General features: G+C 62.0%; 1 long non-coding RNA gene across 2 annotated transcripts; it reads right to left on the bottom strand.

Moving 5' to 3' along the window:
* Positions 1 to 1459: 1459 nt before the first annotated feature.
* LOC309680279 lies at positions 1460 to 7057 on the bottom strand. 2 transcript variants are annotated; one of them, XR_014269917.1, is made up of 6 exons: positions 6936 to 7057; positions 5734 to 5792; positions 5164 to 5258; positions 4736 to 4820; positions 2574 to 2671; positions 1460 to 2477 (listed from the first exon to the last, which is right to left on the bottom strand). It is a non-coding gene; the product is annotated as an uncharacterized lncRNA (long non-coding RNA). The 2 variants fall into 2 exon arrangements; XR_014269918.1 differs by lacking the exon at positions 1460 to 2477 and having other exon boundaries at positions 2485 to 2671.
* Positions 7058 to 8329: the final 1272 nt, after the last annotated feature.

Here is an 8329-nt window from a genome sequence, read left to right as displayed (position 1 = left end):
GCCCACCACGGCCCGCCTATGCCGCGCACCCATTGGTCGCCGTCCGCACTCCTCCCAGGGAGACCCCGCTCCATTGGCCCGGCCTCGCCGGAAATCGCCGCCGCGCCCCACGCCGACGAGGCGATCCGACCAATCGGAGCGCGGCACCCGCGCTGTGATTGGCCCGCCCATCCGCCCATCCGCCCGGGAGCCGTTGCCATGGTGAAGAGGCGCCCGCGGCGGCGCGGGCCGTTGCCGGGCCTGTCGGGGCGGTAATCCCCAAAACACGGCTTTGGCTTAAAAGCTGCAGAGATTTGTGTGGCACAGCACAAAATAAACCGGTTGCGCAGCCCGGTCCCCGCAGCGCTCCCCGGGGTCAGGCACTTCGAGGGGGGACGGCGCTCCCCAGCTCCGGGGGCACCGGCCGCTGCGCCGGCGCGAGGGCCAGCCTCTGCGGGGGGGGACAGGGCGGTGGGGGTGACGGGGGAGACTCCGGGGCAGCTCTGACGAGCTGCGGAGGCGCCCGGCGTCTGCGCCTGACGGGGGTGCCCGCCTTCTTCCCCTCTTGCGTACCGTCAGCTCTCGGGTAACTGCCGGAGGCTGCCCGGAGCCGGCTCGCCTCCAGCGGATCGGCAGCCTGCCGCAGCGGGCAGTTTGAAGCTTCCAGGCCCGCCACCCCCGGGCGGCCAGCGGCCAGGAGACACCCCCGCAACGGCGAAGGGGCTCGCTCGCCTCCGCGGTGCCCCCGGAAAAGACCCGCCGCCGGGGATGGCGCCCCGCGGCCGCCCGTGCGCGGCCGGCGCTGCGATACCGCGCTTCGGCCACGAGGGGGCGGCACGAGCGAGAACGCGGCGGGCCCGGCCGAGGCGGGGCCGAGGCGGGCCGGGAGGCGGGGCCGAGGCGGGCAGAAGGCGGGGCCGAAACGAGGCGTGAGGCGGGGCCGAGGCGGGCAGAAGGCGGGGCCGAGGGGGGCCGGGAGGCGGGGCCGAAACGAGGCGTGAGGCGGGGCCGAGGCGGGCAGAAGGCGGGGCCGAAACGAGGCGTGAGGCGGGGCCGAGGCGGGCAGAAGGCGGGGCCGAGGGGGGCCGGGAGGCGGGGCCGAAACGAGGAGTGAGGCGGGGCCGAGGGGGGCCGGGAGGCGGGGCCGAAACGAGGCGTGAGGCGGGGCCGAGGCGGGCAGAAGGCGGGGCCGAGGGGGGCCGGGAGGCGGGGCCGAGGCGGGCAGAAGGCGGGGCCGAAACGAGGCGTGAGGCGGGGCCGGGAGGCGGGGCCGAGGCGGGCAGAAGGCGGGGCCGAAACGAGGCGTGAGGCGGGGCCGAGGCGGGCCGGGAGGCGGGGCCGAGGCGGGCCGGGAGGCGGGGCCGAGGCGGGCCGGGAGGCGGGGCCGAGGCGGGCCGGGAGGCGGGGCCGAGGCGGGCCGGGAGGCGGGGCCGAAACGAGGCGGGCAGAAGGCGGGGCCGAGGCGGGGCGTCAGGCCCAGCCGACTTTGGGGTGATTTAGAGGAGGTGCGGTTTGTGGTTTTCGATTCTCCTGACCTCCCCTGCCCCGCCAAACCCTTACCAGTCAAACCTGGGTTTATTGCATACCCCTTTGCCCTCCCTTAGCTCAAGAATCTTATTAACTAAATACCGCAAAGCACTATGCAGAACTGTTTGCTTTTCTCAAAAAGAACAATTGCCAAAGACATTTAAGTAAATTCTTTTTAAAAATGTGTTTCTGCAACCTATCAATACAAACGTTCCAGAGGCAGATTGGATAGAAACTTATACATCATCTTGGGTGTATTTAAAAGTTTCCATGGAAACCATTTCTTTGTCAAAAGAACAACATTGCTCTGGGCTATTTGGCACTCACACCAAGCACTGTCCAGCTCCGGGCCGCAGGCAGCAGCTTTTCAAACTGCTTTTACGTCTTCCAGGGAGATTACAAGGGAGGGGAGAGTTTTTAAACGCTTTCTACAAAAACGCAAAGAAAGCCTTTCAAAAACCTTACCGAGCATAGACATTTCACTTGCTATCTCTTTACACAGACACAGACAGAGATACACCCAGGGTAAAGACAAACCTGGGAAACACCACAAAACCTCCACGAGCTGAAGGGGACAGACACAGCAAAGAAAGAGGAGGGAAGGGGAGAGTCAGGCAGCGAGAGAACGATAAAGCCAGAAATGGGCTGTGGGACGCATCTTTTGAGAGTCTGAAATCCTTGATGTAATAGAGCAGATTTTTTTTAGAGTGGGTTTTTATTTTGAACTCCTTCGCGATACAGAAACAAAGAGGCATTTATCAATAGACAGTAAAAGGAGAGGGTTTGCCCTATTTCAATGCCTCGTGCCCATATTTACAGCTTTCAAGGTTTTTTCATCTCCCCCACGAATTTGCAGACGTTTTGGGGCTGCGATCGGCCTCTTGTGGGGCGACCCCTGCATGACCCCCCCAGCCCCCACTCACCTGCTCCTCCGCCATGTCGTCATCGTCGTTGTCCCCAGGGACCTTGGGCTGCCCCAAATGACATCATCACACACACACAGACATGCACACCCCTTTTTATTCCCACCCCCCCCCCCCGCAAAAGAAGGCACAAAGCCACTGCACCCAGGGCTGGTCCCGTCCCCTCGGGGCGCTCAACCTCCGGCAGGCAAACCTGGGCAGGGGGGTCTACTGAGCGTCGCTAGGCCCGTACAGCGAGACACCTGAAACACAAAAAGCCCCAATTATGTTTCAGCAGATTAACAAAGAGCACAGAAGAAAGCAGAGGAATTCCCTCACACCGAGGGACGGGACAGCAGCTGAGCTACAGGAGGACTCCAGGGAAGCAGCTCAGCGTGAAATACAGCGCGGCCTTTCAAAGCCAGAGCGACTGCAACTCTTCCAGTCAGCATTAAGACTAATTGGTGCCATTCTGAGCACAACAGTAAACCCTCGGGCTGGCCCTGGGGAACGCCTCCTCCCTTCCTCATGGCGCTGCCGCTGCCCACGGGGACATCCCCCTGCCAGGCTGCCGCACAGAGCTGGGCCGTGACCACAATCGACGTGACGGACCCCCTCAAACAGCTACAGCCCTCGCGCCACCGCCGCCGCTGCTGCACACCTTGCTGGGTCAGTACAGCCAAAAGGGAAGGGTAAAACTCTGAAGAGGGCAATGAACAAGAACCAACAAAGCTCAGTCCTTCACTCCATGCTGAAGAGGTGCACGTATGCTTAGAGAGATCTCTCTCTCCAATAAAAATACTTATAACAGTATTTGACTTTCCTTTGGCACCAAATGAACTTGCCCAGCTGTCAATCCATACCATTAAACCATCCGTCTCCAAAATACACAGCTATAATTTGACTCGGGGGAGGGGTGGGTGCTGCACGATTAGCGGGGACGTCTGGCCGGCTGCCCTGCCCAGGAGAGATGCTGCTGAACTGCCGGGGAAAGGCGCCGCTGACAGCCAGACAGCATTCAAGAACTTCAGAGCACTCCGTCTCAAGATTGCCAATAAAACCCTGCTGACATTCAGTTGCCTCTTTTTAAACGTTTCCTTTGTTTAAACATTTGGTTTTAAACATTTCCTTTGTTAAACGTTTAAATGTAATTTAAAAAACGGCCCTGTTTTTAAAGCCTCAGAACAAATACCTCATTGCCAAAGCACACCTAACAGATTGTATGCTACGGCCATTTAGTAGTTGCAGTTTAAACAACGCAAATCCGTTTGTAAATTCTACGATCGTAACCTTTTTTAAAATTTAATTTGGGATAGAAAAATCAGCAAGATAAAAAATCCCCCATATGGTTTTACTCGGGGGGGGGGGGGGGGGGGGCAGGAAGGGGAGAAATCAAATCCCCGCTCCCACAATCCATAAGGCTACCAAAAAGGACCAGCAGATGGGCTGACGCTTTCGGCTGTGCTGAACATGGAGAAGAACGTGTTTTTATGATGCCTCGCCTGTTACGACGGAGAACCAAAGACCGGCGATGCCTCCAAATTTGGAAGATGGGCTGTTCTTGGGCCTTGGGAAGGAAGTGGACTTGGTTTAAAAAAAAAAGCAGAGCGGAGAGCAGAGCGGAGAGCAGAGCGGAGAGCAGAGCGGAGAGCAGAGCGGAGAGCAGAGCGGAGAGCAGAGCGGAGAGCAGAGCGGAGAGCAGAGCGGAGAGCAGAGCGGAGAGCAGAGCGGAGAGCAGAGCGGAGAGCAGAGCGGAGAGCACGCATAGCCTCGTTGCCGAAAACCTTGGAACCCTTCTTGTCACCAAAACCACATCGGGACTCACTGTCACCAGTTACAAGGCTATAATGCTTCTTGGCACAGCCTGGAAAACACGCAGAAGCCACCCCGCTTTGCCCCTCTCTCTTCTCTGACCTCAACTGCTTTTCGTACGGAGACTAGTATCGCAGTAAAGTTTTCCAGTACTACTGGAAGGTATTTTAAAAACTTGCAGACTGAAAAAGCATAAAGCTTTTACCATGAAAACAAAGTCTTTCTTCGGAACATCTGAACCCTTACGAACGCTTTCTTCCCTCTTTTAGTACAACATTGTTTGCACAGTGCCAGTTAACGGTAAGCACACAGAAAAAGATCAGGCTTGCGGGAGGAGAAAATAAGCGGAGGGAAGCAAGCGCAACGTGCTCCGGAACACACCTTATTTTTAGTATTCGTGTTCAAATATTTCATTGAAAAACTACAGGAGGAGAGTCGGCACATCCATCACGTTAGCTTCAAAGCCCACACAACAAGCACCTTAGGAAAAAGGCAGACGCACATGGGAGACGTACCTCGTCCTGGCAGACCACTCTGGATCCTTTCCCTCTGTCCCGTACCGTCACGGCAGACGAAAGGGCGACCGCAGAGAAAGGCAATCTGCCGAGAGAGGAAAATGACCTTTAGTGTAAAGCTGGGGAGGAATCTCAAGCTGCCTTCTTCCCTGAAGGTTTGCCAAGACGACAGCTGAGCGGAGGAAAAAGTACTTGGCATCACCTTTGGGACGCTTCTTGGGGCAGGCCACAAGAACTCTTGCATTTTTCAGACAACCCTGCTTTTCGTTGACTCACCGGCAGCTTCAGTTGCACTAGAGCCACCTTCCCGGCTGCACGTAGGTGACAGACACGGACAGGTGCGTTTTCTCAAGCCTACGTACAGCCAAGGTTTCCTCACCCTAGACGGCCCAAGGTGAACGTTTTTGTTACAGGGTACAGCAACCCACCATCCCGCTGAACCGCCTCCTTCCGAAAAAGCAATGATTTCTTCCAGGCCCGTTCTCCAGACGGTCAAGAGCCACAGGACAACATGCCATCAACACTCGAAGAAAAAAAAAAAAAAAAAAAGTTAAGTAAAAATCAAGCAAAACGTCAGTTTCCATCGCGTTTCATTCATTACATTTCCACTGGCACCTAGGTGCTCCAAAATTAACCATGCTCACACCACAGACTCCTAACAATTCAGTTACGCAGGGAAAGAGAAAAGGCTATTTCCAACTTGCCCATAAAATTAGCATGAGCAAACAGACGAGAAACACCGGACCCTAAAGAAGGTATCGGGCAGCTCTTAATTTATCCGAGAGGGAAGTTGGCTCTTTCACCCCAGAGGAAGACATTCCTAACTACCCAGGCACCAATTCGGGAAGGAGGCGCGCTCTGTTCACTGCAACCCTGCATGAGCTTTTCTGCGCTGGCAGCAAATTTGCCTTTTCTGCCCGTTTGACGTGGAGCACCTGTAGCGCCCCTGCACTCGCAAACGTTTCTCCCCGTTCCCCCAGCCCCACGCCTGCCGTTACCTGAGCAGCCGGCGGAATCAACCCCGCAGGATTTTCTTCCCGGGACGCACAAGGGGACACTGGGAAAAGAGGAGGCAAGAAATGACCCTCTTTGTCACAGCCAGACAACGGGCACAAGCCGGGGGACCCCCACCCCACCTCTGCCCTCGGGAGCGGGGCCCAGACAGGGGCCTGGCAGGGATTTAACCCCCCCAGCAAGAGGCCGGGCTCCCCGCCGGCAGAAGGACCGCTCGCCTCCCCTCTGCCCGGAGCTCCTCGCTCGGGACAGCCCAGCCTGCACCCGGCCGCTCTTCAGCCCTGTGGGGGAGCGCAGTTTGGCAGGCGGGTGCTCCAGCCAACACACGCTCCGGCTAACTGCAGCTCCTGCTCATTACCGCTGCCAGGAGTCTTGCCTCTGGCTAATGCACGCTCCGGACAGAGAACATCCCATCTCACTCCAGCTCCTGCTTGCCAAGCTCTGGCTAATTGAAGCCCCAGACCCCCACCTGCGGGGAGGGTCCACCACGCACCTTGCCCACCCCGTGCTTTTCCCCACAACCCCCAACGCCCTCTCGCCCCTCTCTTCCTGCCCCCCCCCCCCCCCGGCCCCTGCAAAACCAGCCAGACTGGAGTCTGCTCTCAAACCCCAAACCAGCTCATTTAGTGCCTGCTTCTGAGCCCCAAGCCTCACCTGCTGGGCCCGTTCTCAAGCCCCAAAAACGCAGGACTGGACCCCTGCTCCTCAGCCCAAAGCCACACAACTCCGCCTGTTTCTGAACCCCCAAACCAGCCCCGGGAGCCTGCTTTCCAGCTCCAGGGGCAGAAGACCTGCTCTCCGTCTCGGGCCCCGAACCGGCTCACCCTCTCTGCTTCCTCACCCCCTCGGCAGCTCCCGCGGGCCACGCTGAGGGCCGGGCCGAGCGCAGCCACCCTACAGCCCGCCACCCCCAGGGCCCACAGACACTCTTGGGGAGGGCCCGACCCCGCCGCGCTGCAGGGCAGCGCCAGCACGGCCCGGGCGCCGCTTCACTATCGCCCTTTCGGCCTTTATTTCTCCGGCACCACCAGCCCCGCACCCCAAGCCCCACACGCCGAAGGCACTCCACGGGGAGCCGGGCCCAGCCACCCCTGCTCCGAGCCTACAGTGCCCCCCGCTCAGGCCCCCCGCTCCCCCAGCCTCCCTCAGGGGCCCTCCTCGAGGCGCCTTCGGGCCTCCCGCTCACCTCGACGCGCTCCAGATGCCCCACCACGTGCTCGCGGCGGTACCGCGGGGCCGGGGCCGGCCCGGCCCCGCTTCTCTCAGGGACGCTCCGCTCCGCTCCGCCTTCGAACTGGGCGCCATTTTTCTCCGGCCCCTTCCGCTTCCGGAGCGCCCACCACGGCCCGCCTATGCCGCGCACCCATTGGTCGCCGTCCGCACTCCTCCCAGGGAGACCCCGCTCCATTGGCCCGGCCTCGCCGGAAATCGCCGCCGCGCCCCACGCCGACGAGGCGATCCGACCAATCGGAGCGCGGCACCCGCGCTGTGATTGGCCCGCCCATCCGCCCATCCGCCCGGGAGCCGTTGCCATGGTGAAGAGGCGCCCGCGGCGGCGCGGGCCGTTGCCGGGCCTGTCGGGGCGGTAATCCCCAAAACACGGCTTTGGCTTAAAAGCTGCAGAGATTTGTGTGGCACAGCACAAAATAAACCGGTTGCGCAGCCCGGTCCCCGCAGCGCTCCCCGGGGTCAGGCACTTCGAGGGGGGACGGCGCTCCCCAGCTCCGGGGGCACCGGCCGCTGCGCCGGCGCGAGGGCCAGCCTCTGCGGGGGGGGACAGGGCGGTGGGGGTGACGGGGGAGACTCCGGGGCAGCTCTGACGAGCTGCGGAGGCGCCCGGCGTCTGCGCCTGACGGGGGTGCCCGCCTTCTTCCCCTCTTGCGTACCGTCAGCTCTCGGGTAACTGCCGGAGGCTGCCCGGAGCCGGCTCGCCTCCAGCGGATCGGCAGCCTGCCGCAGCGGGCAGTTTGAAGCTTCCAGGCCCGCCACCCCCGGGCGGCCAGCGGCCAGGAGACACCCCCGCAACGGCGAAGGGGCTCGCTCGCCTCCGCGGTGCCCCCGGAAAAGACCCGCCGCCGGGGATGGCGCCCCGCGGCCGCCCGTGCGCGGCCGGCGCTGCGATACCGCGCTTCGGCCACGAGGGGGCGGCACGAGCGAGAACGCGGCGGGCCCGGCCGAGGCGGGGCCGAGGCGGGCCGGGAGGCGGGGCCGAGGCGGGCAGAAGGCGGGGCCGAAACGAGGCGTGAGGCGGGGCCGAGGCGGGCAGAAGGCGGGGCCGAGGGGGGCCGGGAGGCGGGGCCGAAACGAGGCGTGAGGCGGGGCCGAGGCGGGCAGAAGGCGGGGCCGAAACGAGGCGTGAGGCGGGGCCGAGGCGGGCAGAAGGCGGGGCCGAGGGGGGCCGGGAGGCGGGGCCGAAACGAGGAGTGAGGCGGGGCCGAGGGGGGCCGGGAGGCGGGGCCGAAACGAGGCGTGAGGCGGGGCCGAGGCGGGCAGAAGGCGGGGCCGAGGGGGGCCGGGAGGCGGGGCCGAGGCGGGCAGAAGGCGGGGCCGAGGCGGGGCCGAAACGAGGCGTGAGGCGGG

This window comes from Vanellus vanellus (assembly GCF_965231255.1).
Source record: "Vanellus vanellus genome assembly, chromosome: 21".
NCBI lineage: Eukaryota > Metazoa > Chordata > Aves > Charadriiformes > Charadriidae > Vanellus > Vanellus vanellus.
The sequence above is the reverse complement of the archived record's forward strand: the minus strand, read 5'-3'. Positions and strand labels throughout refer to the sequence as shown.